This window comes from Eufriesea mexicana, unplaced genomic scaffold (assembly GCF_001483705.2).
Source record: "Eufriesea mexicana isolate 0111107269 unplaced genomic scaffold, ASM148370v2 scaffold124, whole genome shotgun sequence".
Taxonomy (NCBI): domain Eukaryota; kingdom Metazoa; phylum Arthropoda; class Insecta; order Hymenoptera; family Apidae; genus Eufriesea; species Eufriesea mexicana.
In genome coordinates this window covers 2,851,162-2,873,197 of record NW_016908357.1, presented here as the reverse complement: position 1 = coordinate 2,873,197, position 22,036 = coordinate 2,851,162, and the positions used below count along the sequence as shown (strand labels likewise).

Sequence of the window (22,036 nt, the reverse complement as noted above, 5' to 3'; positions counted from 1 at the left end):
CCCTGATGCCCTGGCTGACGCACACGGCTACGCGGCCGCATGAGCACACGCACGTGCACGCTGCACGATGCACGATGCTCCGTGTGTCCCCGCTCGCGGGGAAAGAGGGTGACCGGGATAATCGTGCAAGACGATTGGTAGCTTCCTGTCGGTCACGTGACCGGCCTGCATCGCGGAACGACAGTGCATGGGGCTGCAGAGGATGACATTCGTTGCACTCACCCAGTGCCGTTAAGTAGCTGGATAGGATGCAGCCGCGGATTAATGGTTACGGATACATCTTGGATGCAATGATTTGTTGGCTTTTATCGCGACGAATCGCCAGAAACGGCACCGGCCGAGCGTCGCCATCTCCACCGGGGCCACCCGACGGGATTAATGATATCTGCTTGTTGGAAGTACCGTGTTATTTACGCTATAAATTCGTCCGGGCCACTCGAAGCGCGTATTAAATTATTGAGGATACATTTTAAGAGAATAATTTAGAGCGACGATGTCCTCTTCCGTGCCAATTTTCGGAGCAGCGCACGGTGGTCCGCTTACGAGCCACCACTAACCACGGCATGCACCGTCACCCGGCGTCGATTTATCGCTATTTTCACGAGTTTTCCCTCAAACGGAATCGCGTTAGCTTCGTCGCGTTTTCACCCGATCGATTCCTGCGGATTTTCAACCGGAACCCACGGGGCCAGGTTATAGACGTCAATTTCCCGATCCTCGTCGCGCGCGTCGTTCGCGCCAACGTTTCGTCGCGATGCGCTCCTCGTCAACGTCGATTGCCCCGTCCAACGTCGTTGCATCGTGCAACCGCCTCATTCGTCAGGTGCATTCGCGTCTTGCCGTTTAACCGCCGCGACATCGACCGCGTTCGTCGCCACGCGCGTATCTCGCTCGCGTAAACATAATCGGCCGCGTTTCCATTCGTTCCTATGCAAATGTACGGTTTCGTAATCCGTGCAACGATTCATTTCCTTCTTACGTCTCGATATCGATGATACGCGCTGCGATTTATCTCGCAGCGCGACCTTCGCGCTCGATACCGATCTCTCGATCGTTCGATGCCGTTCGATTTTTCGCCGGCTGGATATAATTCGCGCGACGCAGCGGAGATATCGCGTCGTATCGTGACGGTGTCACGCGGCGAAAAAGAAGTAGAGATTAGCTGCGCCGCTGATGCCCCGCAATATCGTGCCATCTATTTTGTAATAGAAACAACGGAAGAGCCTAATTCCGCGAGGTTGCTCTCGTCCTCCTCGCCATTAGATGTGTAGATACATGTCGGCGCGCATGATGCCATTCCTATCTACCTATACTTACTTACCTATCTACCTACCTACCTACCTACCTACCAACCTACCTACGTACCTACCTACCTACCTACCTACCTAATTATACTCGAAGCGATAAGCGATTTACATACCGAACGACGCGATGGATTTACCGCTCGCCTGTGTACGACGTCGGTATACTCTCTCGACTCCCTGTTGCACCGTCAGACTTTGCTCCATTTTGCTCCTATTCCGGGAAGTCTGACAAAGAATTCGCGCTCGTGTCGATACACTACCGTACACCGTAACGCAGCCGTGTTTCTCCTCCGGTTTTCCGCGAGTCGAGGTCGATCCGTTGCCGTGGCAAATAATTAACCGAGTGAACGGTGTCCGTACTCGAACGATCCGTATCGCGTATTCGAGCAACGCGACCGGTCGGAAGCGTATAGCGGTCTCGGCAACGACCACGAAACGCCACGACGGAGACGTCTCGCGGTACCGAGCATTCCACCATCATCCTCGAGACTTGTCGTCGATTCCACGAAGAATCGATCATCGAGGGGTACGCGGATCAGTGACGAATATAGGCTGTAAAATTATTTATATTTGGCTTAATAGCAACCTTGAAATCGGTCTAACGTCATAAATATCGCGAACCTTATTATGAAATGGCCGCGTGAAAATGCAGAGACAATTTCTCGGACGGGCATAAATCTTTAAGCGGTACACGGCGACTCCGCTTAATAATTGATAAGTAAATAATTCATTCGAGGTGGTGAACACGACCGTGCCAAACGATGAGACAGATTTACCGTTCGTCCCTCTAGCAGACGCATTTGCTCTTTGCTCCATTCCTGGCGACTTTGGTATATATTTCGCCTCGCGGTCACGGAAGTTTCAAGTATAGTTAGCCAACTGTACTAAGGATTGGTATGTAGCTGGCTCTCATCGGTTCATTTATTTACGCGATCGGGCCACTTAATATCGCGGCGCAGGCTAACCGCGAAACACTAATTTTACACGGCCCAACAGGGGCAACGGGGCCGGGGGCAGGGGGCGGCCGGGTACGTCCGGTATAAATTTCGGAAAATCTAAATTTTTCGTCGACGCGACCCGATTCGGAAATATTCCGCGGACCCGCGGCGCTGCGCGTCGAGTCGGACGCCCGGCGTCCGTAACGAGCCGTCGCTTTACCCCGATTTCGAAGGCCGACGAGTAAATTGGTCCAGGTACTTATCGCCGGCTGGAGCGTCGAGCCGATTTAATTTCGCCAGATTAGAATATCGGCTAGTGAACCAATGACAACAAGATTCTATTTCGAACGATGGTTATTCTTAGATTCGCGTAAATTTAATTGCGACAGCGGTAGCGACGTATACCTCCAAACATGTATCGTGCTTGAAATATGACTTGGAAGTATAGTGCAACGGCAATTATTTAATTCGGTTAATTATTGCTCTTAGAGCAAGACGTTTCCAAAGATATATCGCTGAAATATCGTTGTCTATAATTGCGCAAGCGGCAACTCAGCGAGCGTAACCTTATCTAGGAAAGTACGAAATAACGTTGTTTAATTAGTTGCATATTTCGCGGGGCGGGGGCGGGGGGAGGGTGGAAAGAAAGTACGTCGTAAAAAAAAAAAAAAAAAAAAAAAAAAATAAGGGGGACAAAAGAGAGAGAAAAAAGAGAAGAAACGGTAGAGTTAGCAAAGTTAATATTTTTATAGGAATAATGAATTCGGTAACCCCAGTCTGGGAGCACCGCACGTCGCAGCTTTAAATCTTTTCTGTAAATAGATTATGGCGCAAGATAATGAAAAATTCGCCAGCACGTTGCGCGCGTGCACGCGTCCAAGTTCAACGCTCGTTCCTTTGAAATTTCTTTTTCGGGTCCGCGCGTAGTTTCTTTTCCAAGATTTCGCGCCCCCGTGCGAATTTATGCCCGCTATAGCCGGCCGCGGCGTTTCACCGATCGGTCGAGTTTCGAACGCCGGCGTTCGAGACCGGTCGAACGTTCGCGCTTTCCTCTCTCGATCGCGAAGAATTTCCTGCAGAAATTCAACGAGCAACGCCACGAAATGCAACATTATCGCGAGACCGTTCTCTCCTTCTCTCCGTCTCTCTCGGTCTGCATCTCGCGGCGTACGAGGCGCGAGATAAGATAACGCGTACCCGCGGAGAATCACATGATTAGAGTAATCGAGGCATACTTGCCTTCGATCGCCGGTTAGTTAGCAAAGAGAAAATTGAAATATGAATCATCGAGTACATAATCGTGCTCTAAATAACTCGGCAACGTCTCGCGTGTGTAAGCGACGAACGCGAACGAAAGAACTCCGCTCGTGCTCGTTTCTTTCTTGCTCCCTCCCCGCGTTCCACGTGTTTTCCTTTCATCCACTATCCGCTGCATGCTCGTTATATTACATGTTTTTTTCTCTTGCCCGCGCTCCACGCCCATGATTCTGTTCCGTACGGTGGAACGCGACCGCGTACAAGATAGACCATACCACCCGATCGTCCCCGCTTCGTTCCGTGTCTCGTTAACCGTACGTACGAGAAAACTAATTAGTCGCGATAAGGTAGGCCTTAATTCGCGGCGAACACTGTAAATACCTCGATGCATCTGGACGCGCGGGGCTAGGAATAAATTTAGGCGTGTACCGCGCGTCGGGAGACCGGCACGGTACACGGCCTCCGCCCGGCTGGTGGTTCGTTCCCGTTGATAAATTCATGTTTGCCCGTGTTTGAATGTACCATTGATGAGAGGTAGAAATGGTCAACGTTGGCCAAGAAGTTGCTCCTGGCTCCGCGGCTCTCTCGCAGGCATCGGTATTAATAGTTATGAATCTAGAATAGAACGCACCGGAGGCTGTTATGTAGATACGCGTAGATACGCGAGCTACGAGCTTGGTCATCGGCGCGCACGTTTTATGGTCGGCCGATACGGACGCGATCGACGCGATCGTCGCGATCGCGAGGATTTTCCTCGCCGGGTCGCCACGTATCGCGCGACCCGCGCGTAAGGTAGCCGGAGAACCAGCTGCTTCTGAATAGCGAGACGATAGATACGCTGGAAGAAAATCTTCCCGGAAGTTGCCGTTCGAATCGCCGTGAAGTTTACGCGGCGCGCGTTGGGAATATCATTAGGGTTAACGATCTTAACGAGCCCGAATGCTAGAAGCACAAGGAGAAAACGGGAAAGCAAGCGAGAGAGAGAGAGAGAGAGTGAGAGGGGGGGGGGGCACCAGGACACGCTACTCGAGTAAACCGATTTCATTGAAGCTTACGTTTAACGTTTGTCCCCGACGCTGCAATTAGTACACCGCGGAAAGTTCACGCGTTACAGCCACGAACCACGAGATCGCGTTTCCGCGTAGACGTTGGCGTGTTCCGTCGAGCGATAAAGTCGAAGGTGACATCGATCCTCGCGGGTTACCTCGTCGGGTATATAAACAGCGCGGATTGAACGGAGAAGCGGCATTCGCGCGGAGGTTGCCGGATGCGAGCATTCTCCCGAAATTGATCGATCTCGGAGCAGCTTCGGTGCAAGGGGTGAACATTCCTTGGCCGATCATCCCGATGTCCGTTTTTCTGGTGTTGGTCGCAGCGTCCGTGTTCGGCTGCCTATTTATACACCAGCCTGCTTAGCCGCTGCGAGTTGGAGAGAACATTGGACAGCCTTCTTCCTCCGAGCACCTTAAACCGCCGCCACGATCCTCTTCGACTTGTCTCCGTCTTTCCTTCTCCGCGTCATTGAAACGCGTGCGCCGGTAATGCAAACGTTCTCCTATCTCTCCCTAAGTGGCCGCTACCGCGATAGCGCAGCGCAATTTAATCGAGAGAGCTTGGCTATAGGGTCGCAAGCTCGACGCGCCATGATTTTTCTGGATTGTTCACCGGGCCGAAAGCGGTGTCCGGCTGGAGAACCACTGACTCCTCCACCCGACGCGCGTGTACTCGCAAATGCGATTATCGCGATGGCGGAGGCTCGTCTGACTGGCGGAATCATTAGTGCAGTCATTATAACACACGCGACGAATTAGAGGAGAAGGTGTCGCCGTACGTCGACGCGTCTCGCGGAATCCGATTATTCGAAGCCGTCGCGAGCGTGACGCGGTTCGATCCGAATCGCAGAGAGAATAGAGGTAGTATGTCGTTAGTATTGTTGTTCGCCGATCGAGCCGCCTCCCGGAGCGTGCAGGTTCGAACCTTTGACGCGGTGTGTCACGTCGTTATAAAAAAGTAATAATAAAGAGCACCAAGTATAACGACGGCTAGGATTTTGTACAGGATCGTCGAACCGCGAATATGTGAAGTGGTTCCGGGATACGGGTGACTTAGGGGTTTCGAGCGAGCCCAGGGTGATAGGGTAGGGCGCGGGGCGGGGGAGAGCGAGAGATCGAGCGAGAGATCGAGCATGAGAGAGGGAGTGAGAGAGAGGGTCGACGACGTGGGAATTGGTGGAGTACGCGGGCGCTTACTAGGCGACCGATTGTAATTATTTTTCCCCGATGACTTTGCCCTCGATGATTGTGCCTCTGCCACGGTGAATTGATGCTGAGAGCCCCCTCATCAGTCGCTTCTCTATACGGTTAAAACGATGCGGCAAAGTTAAACGCTACCGGACCGTGTCGGGAAAAGAGTGTTCTTCGCGTGTCGTGCACGAGCAGTGATTGGTCCCAGCGTGGACAGGAACAGGGCTAGAAATCATTGGCATCGGGTGCATTCGTTCGAGTATGACAGTCGGACGGGGGAAGAATTTAGGCACGGCCGCGTCGCTGATCCCAGCGTACGCAATCGCGATTCCGGTGCGGCACGGCGTGTGTCGTGCTGCCAAGGAGAGAGAGCGCGAGGACACTCGAGAGTGATTATTTTCTACTCCTTATGAAATACCGTTTCCGCGCGAACGCCGCGAGATGGTAACCGAGCATACATCCTCGCGACGCGCGCTCGTTACACGCGCTTCTTTTCAGATAACGCTCGGTGCAATTGAATTCTCTCGCGGTCTCTCCGCGTGCGTGCAGCGAACGTAAGATTTTCCTTCGTCGCCTGGCCGAACGATTATAACGACCGTATTATTCGTTCGTATCGATAATGCGCGATGGAATTACTCGCGCTTTCCATTATCTCGCCAGTTACGCGGTCGGGATATCTTGTCCATTGGGATATTGTCGAACGATAATTAAAGCGAAAGTTGGGTACGATAGCCGTCCGGGAAATCGCGGTATTCGCCGTTTCAGAGACCAGTTCCCTCATTTCTCCTTTATCCTTTGCTTCTTTTCTTTTATTTTCTCCTTCTCCCGTTTCCTTTTTTCTCCCCTTTCCCTCTTTTCTCCGCGGCTCGTTATCGTGCGTCCGAATTGCAGGGAGATCCGCTGAAACGTCGACCGGTAGCCTATCGCCGAAACGATGACGTTATGTAAGCGGAATCTTAACAGGCGGAGAGCGTTCTTGCTTTTTGCCACATTCGGCTTATCTCGGTCGTTCCGTTATTTACCTGATTACTGGCCAATTAACCGGCAACAGGGAGAGAGAGAGGTCGAGGGAAATCGATGATCGAGCCTGCCAGCCGTATTCGCGTGTGCGCGCGCGCGTGGATTCCTACAGCGATACGATACAATGTAGCGATACCGAATCGCGGCTAGCATTCATTCGCCAACTATTTCGTCGGATAATCCGTTTCGGGTAAGAGACGACGAGTGAACGGCCGCGCGATCGGGATTACAGACATGGCGGCGAGTTCTTTGACCTGTTCCAATCGGCACGAGGAATTTCTCCTTAACTTGTATTTTATCTTAACTCCGGTGAAAGTATGGTAACATTGTTTGCCGCGTGTCCGTTTTCGTATAATAAACATCGAATTTCCTAGTTTTATCAACCTGGAAAATGGCGTTGCGCGCGATGAAAGTCCCGGTGAAAGTTGAAATTCGCGATCGGCCAAACGATCTAGATCGATGTATCTCTTCCCGCGTCTCTCCCAGGCAAACGTATCGTTGCCGATCGTTTAAAGTATCGGGATTCCGTTGATCCTCGATGGTCATTGAATTATCTAGCATCTTATCGTTTTCTTGATCGCCCCGCAATTACGGCCCGTCAAGGTTCCCCGGCAGTTACCGGCATTCGCTGAAAAATTAACGAGAACAATCAATTTCTCCGGTGTTTTCCGATTCGTACGCAAAACCTGCAAGAAGCGATGCTTGTACGCGTGCGCGTGCGCGTGTGCGTGTTATAGAAATATCTGGAGGGAAAACAAGTGGAGTGGTGGTGGGCTACGGGACACCAGCGTGGCTCTGGCGTCACAGGTGTTAAATATTAAGTCGAGTCACGGAGAATGGACGTTTCAGAAGTCGTGCCAGACATTGCCACGCTTTCATTTAGTTTATGATATTTAAATGAGCGCTACGTCTGTCCGTGTCATAATGCGATATAACAACCGGTAGACCCGTGACATTACACACGGATGAATTATTCGATCATGCATCGACCTTTTTCGTCAATTATTTATCCCCGCTTCTAATCTCGGTGTCGCTTATCGAAACGATTGCTCGAACGCGAGTTTAATCGTTCCGCGGCAGAATATCGAGCTTTAACGACGAAAGCGTAAATTTCACGGCGCTTCGCCGGCCACGGCCAACAGGGAATGCTTCTTTTTCATACATCCGTTCATAAATGAGCTCCCCACGTGGTACGCTCCCGAGGGTTGGAATATGATTAGTATGTCGTTATAGAAGCATCGGCTCGGATACTTAAATTAAGTTTATTGAGCAATTTTCACGGCGTTACGTCCTCCTTGGCGCGACCCTCGTGAAAGATTAAGTCAGCCCGTTGTATCGAGGCTGCTTCGAGGTGACTCCGCGATTCCACCCCGGACTGTGTCCTATTAAAAACCTGAAAGTTAACGTACGCGATTACGACGTTCGAGGAACGGCAGATGTATACGTTGCTGGGAAAAATTGCCAGGGGTTGCGGGCACGGGGAAGACAGTAAACAATGGGAATAAGCGTTTCATTCCGGCTTTCCGGACTTTTACGAGTTGCCAACTCCCCCTTCCCCTTCTTCGTTCCTCGCGGTAACCCTGCGAAATTTGCTAAACGATTAAAATCTCTCCTCGAAAGAGGGGCAGTGGGGGTTGGTTTCTTCCCGGCTGCAGGAGGAATTAAGAAGTATTCCTGGATCGGGAACAGCAAGAATTCGACGATGCGGGTAACGACGTCTCGGCCCGTTCAACGGACCACGTCGTATGGGGCGTATTTCCTTCGTTCTCGCGAGATGAAACGAAATCGACGCTGGTCTCGGGGCCCGATTATTTCCGATGAGCGATCGCGCTTTCGTAATTAGCCGGCGAAAGAGCGGCTCGCCACTTCTTAATCTCCCGCATCGATCCGGCCAAAGTTATCCCGTCGGATTTTCTTCCCCCTCCGCTCCGGGGTCTGCCCAGAAATCCGGAAAATCGTGAAAAATGCTTTAAATTCGCGGCGATTTGATTGATCGTGTTAATAAGAAAGTTTTCTTCCTTTCTTCGACGTTCTTCGTTCGTTCTTCTTCGCCCCCTTCGGCTGGGGGCGAGAGAGCGCGAGAAAAAGAGGGTCCTTATCGATCGGTCGATACACCATTGATTAAGCGTGATTGATGATACGGTAGGTTTTCGACGAGTCGCGAATCCCTGGCGCGATTTTATTTTCCAAAGCGTTCGTTGTTTTCCACGAGTCGAGTGCCGCGGGAGGGGGTGAAATTGCGTGTCGGTCGAGTGGAGCAACGCGTTATAAAGCAGCCGGAAATTGCCAATTAATAATATATTAAACAAGCAATTTGTGTTTTAGTCGTGTAAAAGAAGTCTCGGAAGTTCGGTGCCGCGCATTAATTATTGCCGCGATAAGTCGCTGCTTTCCCGCCCCCTTCCCCGGCCCCGTCGTTTCCCTTTCTTCGGGGTTTACGCGATAAAAAGCGTCGGGTAATCCTTCTCGAAGAAATTTCTTACGCCTGATCGAACAAGGATAAATATCCAATGAAACGACGACGGAACGAGGTATTTACGGCTATTTTTCCGAACGGTCCGGGCTGCAGGTGGTATCGAAAAGGGGCCGAAAGGGTACAATAAGGATTATTAATTCGCTTCGTGGCCGATTGAATTCAGAGGAAACCGGTCGAATCGCCTTACAGCCTGTCTACGTAATAGTTGCGCGTAATTGGCGGCGTTGATCTGCTTGCTAAATTACAGACAATGCATACTTTGTAACGTTACGCGCCGCTATTATCCCGATATTCTCTTCCGCCTCGTTCATTTTCTTGTACATTGCCCTCTATGGGAGTCCGGGGTTCCGCTATTATCGAGAAATTTGTTTCGAAACGATTCACGCTCCGAGCTCTTCCCCTTATTCTTCGTTGCGAAATTGCGCCGTCTTCGATAATGATCGGCGAGAAACCCCCTTCGGTCCCCGGGAAACCGTGGACAGAGAGAGAGAGAGAAGAAAGACCGAGAGAGGGTGGAAGGACTTTTTGGGATTTCGGTTTCCCCTAAAAGCGACGGTCAAGCGACGCGCGACATTTGCTCCCCGAAACTGTATCGATTCTCGGTCTCGGTTTCGCGCTAAATCGTGCCCCTCGATCGCCTTCGAACGGAGTCGTTGTAAAATTTAGGGGTTGGCGCTGGGGCAGGAGGGTGGAGGGTGGAGGGTGGACCCTTTTACCGGGGGCAAACACAAAATGCATTATTTATTGCCCGTAGCGACTGGCAATTCATCGAATTCCCGCTAAGAGTGAAAGAGTTGAGGTCGAGGAGGGTTGTCGGTGGCGCAACGCAAGGTGCGTTCGTCGGGAACGAGAACCGGGGGTGGAGTTAAGTGGCACCTTTTCCCCTCTCCTTTTGCGCATTCTCACGCGTGTACACGCGCGTTCTTCCCTCCGAATGACAGAAGAACTCTTCGATTGCTCGTCGGTTCCTCGCGCGACTAATGGCTCGTAACAAGCGTATTCTTTTGCCGAAGCGGAACGTCTCGGCTGTCGCGATAGCTGCTCGTTTCGCTCGTTGAATATTCTCGACAAGCTGGCAGTTTAATTCAGACTTTCTCTTTGTATCCAGGAAACAAATGGTTCGTAAGTTTTCGAGGCACTAATTGCGGGAGGTAAGGAAGCAAGACGAGACTCGATGGAGCTGTAAAGTGTGCCGTAAGGGAACGCTCGAAGGGAATCGGTATAAACATTCGATCCAGCTAGATCTTTCCTACCCGGTGTCTCTCTTTCCTCCTTTCTCCCCTCTTCCTCTCCCTTTCTCACTCTCTCTCTCTCTCGTGCCCGCTTTCTCCCCCTTACCCCCGTGATTTATGTTAATGTTTTTGTCTGCAACTCTAAATACGAGGAAAGGCGATTCGATTCCTGCCGCGTCAAGTTCGCAGCCCCTTCCGTTTTCTTATGCTGATGCCGATTAACTTAACTGCTTTAAGACGGCAATAAAGATCGTCGACGCGATTTAACCGGTTTCCTTTTACCATAGAATCGATGCCGTAACGCCCTCGAACGCGAAACCAAAGCTTCAGCCTGCATATTGACGATAATGGGAAAAGTTGTTGGGCTCTTCGATATCTGACTTCTGGCGGGAGCGTCGATCAATCAGCCTACCCGTGATCCACCGCCTTAAACCTTCTCTCTCTCTCTCTCTCTCTCTCTCTCTCTCTGCACCTTCCTTTTATTTATTTATCCACCCAACGAATCATCTCGTCCAATCGTTACCGTGACAGTCCTTTGCCAATTACATCTCGTGCGTGGCACGGAGCAGGAGAAACGAATGCGAAAAGAAAGGAAAAAGAAGAAGGGAAAAACTCGATGGAACGATGAAACGAAGATTCTTAATAAAGGCAATGCCTTCTTCGAGCCACTCACGGCTCTATACTTTACGAGAGCACCCCTCTTTTCACCCCGTTGCCAGTTGGACGAGCACCGGGTAGATTTTCCGCGAAACAAATCGAAAAGTCGGGGTAATAATCGATCCCGGTTAAGGCATTTATAATGCTCGATCGACCGTGCGATCCTTCGAGTTGGCAAAGTCTGTTTATCGTTTTCCACGATTCCACTACTCTCGTTCCTGCCGGCCCGTTGTCGGCGAGAAAGCACCCCCGCAAGTTTGGCATTAAACTGACCGAGACCCACCCCCGTCGCTCTCCGCAGGTACACAGTCTCCGTGGCAGCGGGGGTGGTTTCGGAATCTGAGAGAGTTTTCGAGGTCCGGATTACCTTATCTGCCGACTCTCACTCGCTCGCTCGCGCCGATTCCTAAACGAAATCCCGCAGGTCCATATACAGGCCCGTTTACGCGGCGATTTAACCCCTAAACCGTCCCACGGTGGTCGTGCCTAAGTCCTACGGGTGGTAACGCGATATACACCGACTATTCGGTCGCGTGTTCACCCCTGAATGCTTGTCAGCATCCGCGTGACGGTGTGTCTTCCGCGGAAATAAAATCGCCCGTCTCGCTTGCGATAATCCGACGTGTTTTACAAGCGCTCGAGGGTTCTTCTTCCCCGGAGTTCTTGTTCGCGCGTAAAGAGTTTACTCGCGCGAACGGCACGCGCATCGTTGAGAAAAATACGCGCACGAGGCGGTTTAAAGTTGGCCGGGCGTAATAACGTTGCGTAAGAGTTGCAAGTCCCAACGAGGCACCGATAAAAAATCAAACGTTGGGATTGATAAGACGAGTGTAACCGCTTCCCGGATAATAAATGCCCGTTTATATCCTGCCGTATCTCAGTCGAGCGTTTTCTCGCGCACGTGTAGCTTGCACCGGTTGTTCGCGGCCACCGATTCATGATTCATGAAAGTAAGAAACGTATTTCCACGAAAAACGCCGCTAGCGGGGATTGATTTAAGCCTGACGATAAAATTCACGGCAGCGTGGACGATCGACCGGTTACAACAGCAACGTCCCGTACATGGTGTTCTTTGTCGAAAAAAAGGTTTTCACTTTTTATTTTTTGCTATACTTCTCCTCTCCCTTTTTTCCCCGGGAGAACGAAGAGGAACGATAGCGATGTACATTTTTTCATTTTTTTTTCATTTATTTTTTTCTTTTTCTCTTTTCGGACGGAGCAGCAAGTGACGGAAAAAGGGATTCCCCTGCGCCTGATGCAATTAACTCGCTATTAACGAAGCAGACGTTGAACAGAGGCCCGACGTTACGAAAGTATAGCTGGCTGTACGTGATTAAAACGGGAATTCGTTATGGGCACACCGAGCACGTCGATAAGATTAATCGATAAATGGCTAAATCGATCGGCTCCGTTGTAGTTTCGCTTCGGCTTGGGCTTATCGGGGGAAAGATAAATATCTCGCGGTGGTGTGGTAACGATAATCGAGTTAATTCGAGTATGCGTTAACCCCGCGATCATCCGGCCGAATTATCATCGCGACCGTGATATTTCCTATTGCTCTCGCGTGTCCGATTTTTACACGAAATCCGACAATCTCCCGAAAATCGTCTCGCCCCTCTCGAATCCATCATCGGAGGAACGTTCTTCGCGCGAAGGCTATCGATCCTCTTCCTCTCGCTTCTTTACCAAATTTCCCTCCTCGCTTGAAACGCTCTTGCACCTGGAACGAGTGTCATGGCCGTTGCAATTATCTCGCGGCGTCGTATCGCCTAGTATCCTCCAGTATGGCGTACCTATCGGCGTCCCCAATGCTATAAAGATAGCGTACATTGTCACGCGGAAAGGCAATTCAGCTCCGTCGAGAATCGCGGGAATTTTTCCTTCGCTCAAAGTCGCTCGCAATTCCTTGGGCAAACTCGCGAGAGGTGGTTCGTCGCGGTGGATTCGTCATCGTAGTCGATGACTATTAGAGGCATGACGCAATCGTTCCTCGAATTGAAATGTAAATAAATAAACTGGACGGATAAGATGGTTCGGTGGAGTTTCTTGCCGAGTATGATGCATCGCGTTAATCGAGACGGAGAGAAAAAGAGACGGAGGAAACAAAAAAGGAATTTCAGCGGGGTGCAGGAAGGCCAGAGTCTGCGTAGTCTCATCGCGGACCACATGTTCGAGGAGTCGCGTCGCCTCGACGATCTTTCCACTCGGAGAGGATCGCGCGCTCTTCTCGAGGGTCCGAATACCTGCCTCTCGGCGGAAACGCGCGGAAAACGCTCGTTTCGACTTTCGAGACGTTGGCGGCGCGCGGACTATCGCGATTTATCGGTAGTAACTCGCTCGAGGTTAGGAAGGAAGACGGCGCGGTTGGGAACGAGGCGTGGACGCGTTAAATTCGGATGGAAATTCGAATCGTATCGGTAGGCGCGCGTAACAGCCGCCGATAAAGAGGAATGGGCGCGCGTTATCGTCGGATCGTAAAACGCGTCTAAGAAATTGAGCACTCAACGCGACTACGCCGATACTCATTGACGAGAACGATACCGCGGTGGCGTTGACGCGTCGCTGGTTTCCGGCACGAGGAACGAACAGAGACGCGGAGGAAGGACGGTCGGAGCGGACTGACGCGCGCTCTCGCAAAGCGTGTAGAAAACGGTTGTCCACGCGGGGAACGAAGGAGCGAGTAGCAGACGGTGCACGGTTGCTCGTGGGCGGTGGCTAAGGCTCGATTTCCAACGCACGCTTTTGTTCGAATTCTTTTGGAACGATCTCTGCCGCGATCGCGACAACCGCGATGATTCAACGATAATAACCGCGAGTACGTTGTCAGCTGTTTGTCCATAGCTGTATCGTTTGCAGCCTTGTATACGCGGCACGCGTGCGTGTGCGCCGCATGGCTCGTGTGTGTGGGTCGAATAAACAATATATTCTGTCTCGTTGGAGTGATATATAACCGCGTTGCAAGTACTTTACGATGATCTAATCGTGAAACAACTTAACGACGTTACAAAGTCTCGGTAATATTTCAAGAGTCAAGGAAAAGATCGGCTGGTAAAGTGCAAGGAGATTAAGCGAGGAACGAATGGAAAGAAAATCTAATTAAAACGCGTGGTCCGGCGAAATGGCTGAACGCCGATTTAATAACCGCGTGCGGTGTAATTTCAATTAGCAAGCGATATCCGTGAAAACGAAGTCGCGACGATGGACCTGGCGTGTTCTTGCCGCTGGCAGGCTATTAATATCGCCAGGCTTCTCGTATTAGGTATAGAAACGATAAATAACGGATAAAGGCGCATCATTAAGCCGATAATGGCGCACGTTTGCCTCTTCGCTACCCGAGTAGACCGCGTGCTCCAACTTTTACGTTCGAGAATCGCGTACACGTGTTCGCGCGATTGTCCGATAACGACGATCAAAGCCAGTCGTATCCATCCGCGGGATGCTTCTTCGGGCCGGTGCCACCTACTCGAAAGCAGGCTAGGTAACTTCGACATTCGAGACTCTTCCTCGGCTCTCTGCCTATTCCCGCCGCGTACGTGTTCCACTCGTCTGTTTACGAGTATTTACGAGCGTTATCTCTCCATCTAGAGCTAATAAGAATATCTTTAATCAGCGGTCTATAGGCCTGCATCTAGGTAGCGTCCGTTTGGATCACCTGACGGCGAAGATAAGTAGATACAAAAGTCGGCGTAATTTTAAATCAATGTCAAATGGGTCGGTCTATCGATATCGATCCGCAGGAACGATTCGCGTATACGCCTCGATATCGCCTTCGACTCGGGTTTAAACCCCATCTACCCGAGCTCCCGTTTAATTTTTCATCCGCCTCGCACGCGATACGAGGCGAGAGTTGCCTCCACTGACGATGCACGCGTGTACCCGGCCGGTGTCCTACGATCGGGGAGGGGGGCAAAGAAAGCCGCGTCCGAAACTACCCCGAGTCGGTTCCATCGGCGCGATACGACGCGATACGACGCGATACGGCGCGCGTGGAGACAAGACAAGACGCGGAGAGACGTCGCGGAGAGCGGCGAAAAAAGGTAAAAATGGCGGAGAAGCCCGCGAAAGGTGGTTCGGTAGCCGGTCGACGCGTCACGAACGATCACGAAGCGGAATGGAAAGAGCGGCCGTGTGGCGTTCGCGGCGCGGTCGTTGGTACGCGCTTAGCCGGTCAGTGTAAACTCGGCTTTATTCGGCGGAGCCGTGCACGACTCGCTCGCTCGTCGGCTCTCCACGGAGCCTGACGCAGAAAAGGACAAACCGCGCGATAGGTGACGCACGGGTTAGAGCGGCACGGCGGGAGGACAGTGGCGGGAAGACGGCGGCGGCGGCGGGTGGTGGGTGGCGGATCGGAGGCGGTTAGGTGGCGGCGGGACCAGAGGGGGGGATACGAAACGCGTAAACAGAGAGTCAACATGTAAACAGGCCACTCGCGAGACAAACAACGTGGGGGCCGCGGGCTGTTCACCGAACGAGGCAGCCAGGCTCTTGCCTGTTCGTTCGTTCGCTCGCTCGCTCGCTCGCTCGTTCGCTCGTTCGTACGTTCTCTCTGCTGGCATTCGCGTGTGCTTCGTTTCCGTCCGTCGGTCCGTCTGTTCCACTCGCGCTCCGTGTTAGCTCTCCGGTGTGTCGGATTTATCGAATCTCGTGGCGGCGTCCGTCCGTCGACGGGTACCGGCGTTTCAACGCCGCCAAGTCAGGCATCGATCGCGGTTCGTTCGCGTTCCAGTATACGGATAACGAGGCGATAACGGCGTAAAGCGAGGCGATCGATCGAGAGACCGATTCCGTTTCCATTTTCCACGAGTGCGAATTCAAGGTCGGTGGAACCGTGCGTTTCGGCAGAACCGCGTGTGCGCGCGCGCGTGTGTGTGTGCGTGTGTGCGACTACAGGGGTGGGGAGGGAGGGCTTGGTCCCGTCGATCGTCGATCGTGTTCTTCAGTGCACGTGATTTTCCTCTACCTGGCCTGTCCGATGTGTGACGCGTATCGCGACCACGGCTGCTCGTTGGCGAGAATGTGACCCGTGTTCGGCGGCCGCCAATGAGAAACGAGGTTTCTTTTATTATCCGCGTTGCCGAATACCGATGACCCTTCGTCGCGAGGCGGTGCGAAGCGCGGACGTTTGCACGGATAACAACACCGCGAGCGTCTCGTCTACTACGGTGCGTTAGCGAGCGGGAAGGACGGTCGTTTCGGAGAAAATGCCGAGGATCGTTCGCGTCGTTATACCTTTTGTTTACCTGCCTCCCGTCGTTGATCCGCGTTCGCGGTAGTTCAGTGGACCTGGGTGTCGTGTTGATGTTTTTTCTACTGGTACCACCTTGCTCCAAGATCGGACGCGTGTCAGTCTTGCGTCTCCCTTTCGATACGCGGAACGTTAGTATTCCGACGATGATGACGCGAGTTACAACCGCGTACCGTGTTACCGGAAAATCGATTAGTGTTCGGCCGTGCACGTGAAAATCGGGGCTCCGCCGCGACTCCGGTGTTAAAGAGAGAAAGAAAGGGAGAGAGAAAAAGAGAGTGCGAGTGACAAAGAGAGCGCGAGGGGGGCGGGAGAGAGAGACAACATTCCTTCGTGGGTCGTCAACAGGTGTACGCCTTAATGATACACCGATGAGACGATGGAGATTGCTGTTAACATCCGTGTACACTGAAGAGGAGGTGCTCTGCGGTCTCGCGTGAATCATTAGTTTCTTGCAGCGGTCCGCTACCACGTGAGTAAGCAATCGTTATCGTACGTTTTATTGAGATTTATGCGACGCGTTGCCGTGTGTAAATGTCTAATTGTTGCACGAGAACGGCCGTGCGCGCCATTCGCTGGCTTTAGGAAAATAACTGTTTACCGTTGACTCGCCTAAAGAAATGCTATGCGGAAACGGCCGCCATCGTAATGGTTTTTTAATGGGTTCGAGCATCAGCCGCATATAGGTTACATACGCCTGGTTGTATACGTTGTTGAATCGCCTCTGTTCTACCCAGTCCTCAATGTCGGTTCGACGACGACCACGACCACGACCACGACGACGTTTTCGTCATCGCGTTAAATCTGGAGCGGTGCTACACGTGGGACGCGTGCGCGACCACGTGCACACGCTGCACGACATCGAACGATAATACCGATCGATCTTCCAGCGTAGACGTTGACAGCCTAATTCGAGGTTACCTCGGAAGCAACGAGTCAATTCCCGCGTTTCCACGACTTTTCGCGAACGCGTTCGTCCGAGTGCCGACGTGCCGCGAGGTAATCGCGTTCCACGTTAATCGTCGAGTTCGTGCGCGTTCTACCAGGGGAACAATTAGGGGATCGCGTCTCCGACCGATTCGGGGCAAAGTTCAAGGATGAATCGTGGCGCTACGTATCGCGCGCGACTTCTATGTAGCTTTATCGCGCGTTTCGCTCGTTTAGCATACCTCGAATACTTTTATAACTCGGTACCGCGACAAAGTCGCAACTCGCGCCATCGATTGCGTCTCCGCTGAAAGAGAGTATTCGTCGGCGAGCGATTCGAATACCGATTTCGTCTCGACGCAGCTCTATTTAAGCCTCGCCGACGGTTTCTCTTCGCTCGAGGACGTTCCACGAAAACGCGCTGCTTAATTGGTTCGTTCGTCGATTCGGACTCGTTGATCGAATCCGACCCGTTTAGCCTCCACTCGCGAAACGAATCCCCATTTCGTTGGCGCGTCCGAGTCGAGCTTATTGTTGCAATGGTATCGGGAAAGAAAGTAGTATCCTCGGCGTGTGGCAGCGTTCGAAAGGACGATTATCGCGTTCGAATGATCTCGTAATTACAGCGAACAACGTGTGTCTTCATTACGAATGTTATTTCTAGCCGAAGAATGCCTATGAAACGGCAGAGATAATCGCCTCGGCTAACCGGAAGTTAAATTTCTCGAAGCGAGTTTCCATTAAGCGTGTCGGGTTGTAATGGTTTTACAGCCGCAGATAAGAAGTAAATCTTACTTTGCAAAGTTCTACCATGGTTTCTTGACACGTATGCCCGTCCGCGGGAAGCAACGCAGCGAGTTTCTAGAGAAGATGGAAAACACGGAGAGAACGACCGGTACTAAATCGCCGTTTATTTATCCCGATACTTTGGATCCTCTGATCGTGCGCGTCTCTTTTCTCGTCCTTTTCTCTCCGCGTTTTTCATCGTGCCCGATAAAGCTCTTTCCTCCGCGATTCCGTTCATTCATGCCCTCTTGCCGTATTCCAGGCGCTTTTCCACTCGGATATGGACGCGGTGGCGTCTGCCGTCAGTCAGTAGTCGGGTCTTTAGACCTTCGCGTGGAATAAGAAACGTTAAAAAGTGTTTGAGGGCAAACGCGAGTAAACAGATGGTTATTTATAGCCGAGCTGTGCGCGGACTCGCAAGGTGGACCGAATAACGGGGAAAACCACGAAGTCTCGTCATTTCCCCGGACGAAAAGTCCCGCGAGCCCCGCGGATTTTCTTCTTTCCGCAATTAACCGCGCACGAGGACGGCGGGGGGCAAAGGCAGGGGGGAAAGAGAAAGATAGGACGCGCGCTTGTATCGAAACAATTAATACCAGTCACAGATAATTCCTCTGCACCGTTTGAACCGTCGTGCGTGTGTTTATTCGTTTCTTAGAAGATTAATTCTTTTTCCCTTTCCTCCCGTTACTCTCCGCCGCCCTCTGCCGCCCTCTCTTTTCATCTTTCTCCAAGTTTATGGAACTCAGACAGCGGACACGAAACGCGCGCGCTTCTATCGTATTTGCGGTTATAATGTATAAATAGCGTCTCCGAGAAAGGATGAACGGTCATATCTAGAAAGAGACGCAACGGGCAAGGCTGTCGACGCTGATTGCTTTATAATAGCCAAACAGCGACGAAAAAACATTTTCTAAGAGGAAAAATATATTACCGGCGTTGCTACATCCGCTTAACGAGTTTACGTCCGCCGATTAGCGGCCTCGCGTGTGTGTATCTCGTTTGCTCGTCGCTGTTTACGAAATAAACGACACGCCGGTGCGCGCTTGTTATTTCCGTTGCGACGATTTCGGCCGGCAAGGTGTCGCCCGAAATGGGAACCGGAAAGCGACAAAAGAAACGAGGATGAAAAGAGCGGCGGAGGAAAAGAGAGGAACGTAGGAAAGCGGCGGGGGGACGGAGGAAAAAGAGGAAAAAAGGAGGGAAAAAAAGAGATAGAACGTCACGCACACGCGTGAAAAGCACAAAAGCAACAGCGGTCGCAACGCGGCGTAAACAGCGTCGGGCAAACAACTGATACAAGCGAAATAAAGAGTGGTTCGTTTAAAGATTTCATTGAACTGGCACGATAATGGACACCGCGTACGCGAACCTAACGACTCGCGCCGAACGGCTCGTATTATCGAAAGAAACTATTGTCGAGCTGTTGTTAACAATGCGTTGTTATTAAAGCCCGTGTGTCCCCGTGACAAACGGAGACATTGTGCGTCGCGATACCGCCGAGATATTGTCGTCGGCCTAGAAAATCTAAGAACCGAACTTTTGTTCTACCCGCGACGATTCCACCGCGATCTCTTCTCGCGCGAGGAATTTCGCGCACGTCGCGGAAAAACGACGAACCGCGAACGCGAATGCGAACGAGAACGCGAGAACGACTGGGAATCGCGCGGCGAATTATTTTCGCATATCTCTCTCTCTCTCTCGTATGATACCGGTTGATCCGTTTTAATCGCCGCGCACTCGTTAAAATTTATTGGCCGTTTTCATCGGGCGAAAAGGCGGCGGCCGTTAAAATTTCTTGCTCGCCTCCGGCGCGACCAAGAGGATGTAAACAGTTCTATGACTTGGAAAAGATACATCGCATTCGTATGGTCATTATCGGTTTTCTATAAATAAAATCATGCTCCTCGATAAAGCTGGCCAGCGCGCGAGCCCGAGTCGTTTAAAACGCGAGATTTACAGAGTTCTGTTATATAAATAACCACAATCACGGTCTGTGACGTCGGTCCGCGTGTAGTTCGCACACATTTGATCGTTTCCTTTCTCTTTTGTTTTCAATGAAGACTAATCGCTCGTTCCCGCGTCGCTCCGACACTCGGCTATAAGCCGCGCTCGAAAACCTTTTCGATCCTCCATCCGCGTCTCCGATCCTCGTCCCTCCTCGCGCCGATCCAGCGATTCGTCTTTGCCCGACACGCGTCACCTGCGCGCGATCTTTCGTTCCCCCCATTTACATATGTCCGCGTTATTTACGCGCGAGACCGCTCCGACACCGTATCGTCCCGCGACTATTTTCTACTCGGCTCACGGTACAATGCCTGTTTACCGCGGATTTTCCTCGGCTCGTACGCGGCTGTCGGAATACGTAAGCCTTCCCGTTGGTCCGTTACTTTCCGAACGTGTTCGCCCATTGCCGAGATTAGAGTACAGCAGCGCGTTACTCGTTCCCCGACCTAATTGCACGCGGCGCGCCGCGGCGAAGAAAGTCGGCGTGCACGGCGAGGGCACCGGCGGTGTCGGTTGTTTATTCGTCGGTTCTCCGCGTACGAAACATTTTCCTATCGCGCCGTTCGCGAGTCACCAGACGCGCGACCGCGCTATACACGCGCAGACCGGCATTTTTAAACCGGTACACTCGGAATTGAAAAAAAGCGGCATGAATGGCGCCTTGGAGGTTTTCGTTTACACCGGCTGGGCTGAATATCAAAGCACAAAAGGGGGCTTTAAGCGTCGTCGTCGTCGGCGACGAAGGCTACGAAGACGATGACGATGACGACGACGACGACGACGACGACGACGTCTCCGTGGCTGTGGTCGCGTGTCCGTGTTGTTTAGAACGCGCGTCGCGACTCATCGCGGAATTAACTGCCAGGCTGGGATTTTTCTGGACCTTGGCGCCACCCTGTTCCAACCCCTGCTAACGTGGCACCCGTACCGTCGCACGACGAAAAGGAAAGCGAAAGTGAGGCTAGACGATTCGACGACATTGCGAGTTGGAAACGTGTGCTCTGGTCTCTACTGTGCGTACACGCGCTCGCGGTCTGGGTGTCGGTGTGGGTGCATTTAAATGCGGCAGTAGGGCGGCCACGCGACAAGCACGGTTATATACGCGTACACGGATTTCGTTCCTGCCATCCGGTTAAAGCGGAACAAAATAAAAGGTGAAACAAAGCGGAGAGTACGTTTTCCGAGGGAGTTTCATAATACCTTCTTGAATAGAGCCCGCGGGATAGCCTTACACGCGCGTTTTATAATGTCGTTTGTGCGTGCGGGCACAAACAATGAGTTTACCTTGCCGCTTTTGAAGAAGAACGCGGTGACACGTGCTCGGAGAGGGCGAGAAAAATCGAGTCACCCGTTCGCGTGTTACGTTCTCGCCTCGTCGTCCTCTTCCACTCGAAAATAGGTTTAGACCGCCAAGGCGTGATTCGTTCGTGGCTGCTTTATTCTTTAATCGATACACGCTACTCCGCTTTCGCTTTAAATCGTAATTGCATCGCCATTCGATTCTTCCTCTTCTCTTTCTCTCGGCCTTTTTCTTTTTTTTTTTTTTTTCTGTTTCACCCTCCATTTCCTTTTCCCCTTTCTCTTCGTTTTTCCATTTTTACGTAGCGCGAAGAAATTTACAGGAGAGCCACGATAGGCGCGATCGCTCGGTTATTTCAGGTTTATTGATTGATCAGGTATTCCCGAGTGGAATACCAACACCGGTACTCACGTCATCGTACTTTAGATATCGAGCGTTGATCTATTACATCGGCTAGATTAGTTTTCACCGTGCGGATTGCGAAATAAAAAGTTTCAAACCCGCCGGGATCCATTGTAAATTAGATCATTTGTATTCCTTGTTACAACACCGCGGCTCGATTTTCTGTAACACACGTGTTATTCGCACCCGGTCGCGGGTCTCCTTGGCGAAAATTTCGTGGAAAATTTCAGCCCGCGCGCCGC

The 22,036-nt window shown here is 51.8% G+C and overlaps 1 protein-coding gene across 6 annotated transcripts in view; it reads left to right on the top strand.

Moving 5' to 3' along the window:
- Nucleotides 1-22,036, top strand: part of FoxP (forkhead box transcription factor P) — a 193,509-nt gene that overhangs the window by 9,700 nt on the left and 161,773 nt on the right. Inside the window, exon 1 of one of the 6 annotated variants that reach the window (XM_017911345.1) lies at nt 16,593-16,844. The exons of the other annotated variants lie outside the window; for them this stretch is intronic. The gene's annotated coding sequence lies outside the window, so the exon portion shown is untranslated. Of the gene's footprint in view, nt 1-16,592; nt 16,845-22,036 lie in introns of those variants that run through there. 6 annotated transcript variants of the gene reach the window in all.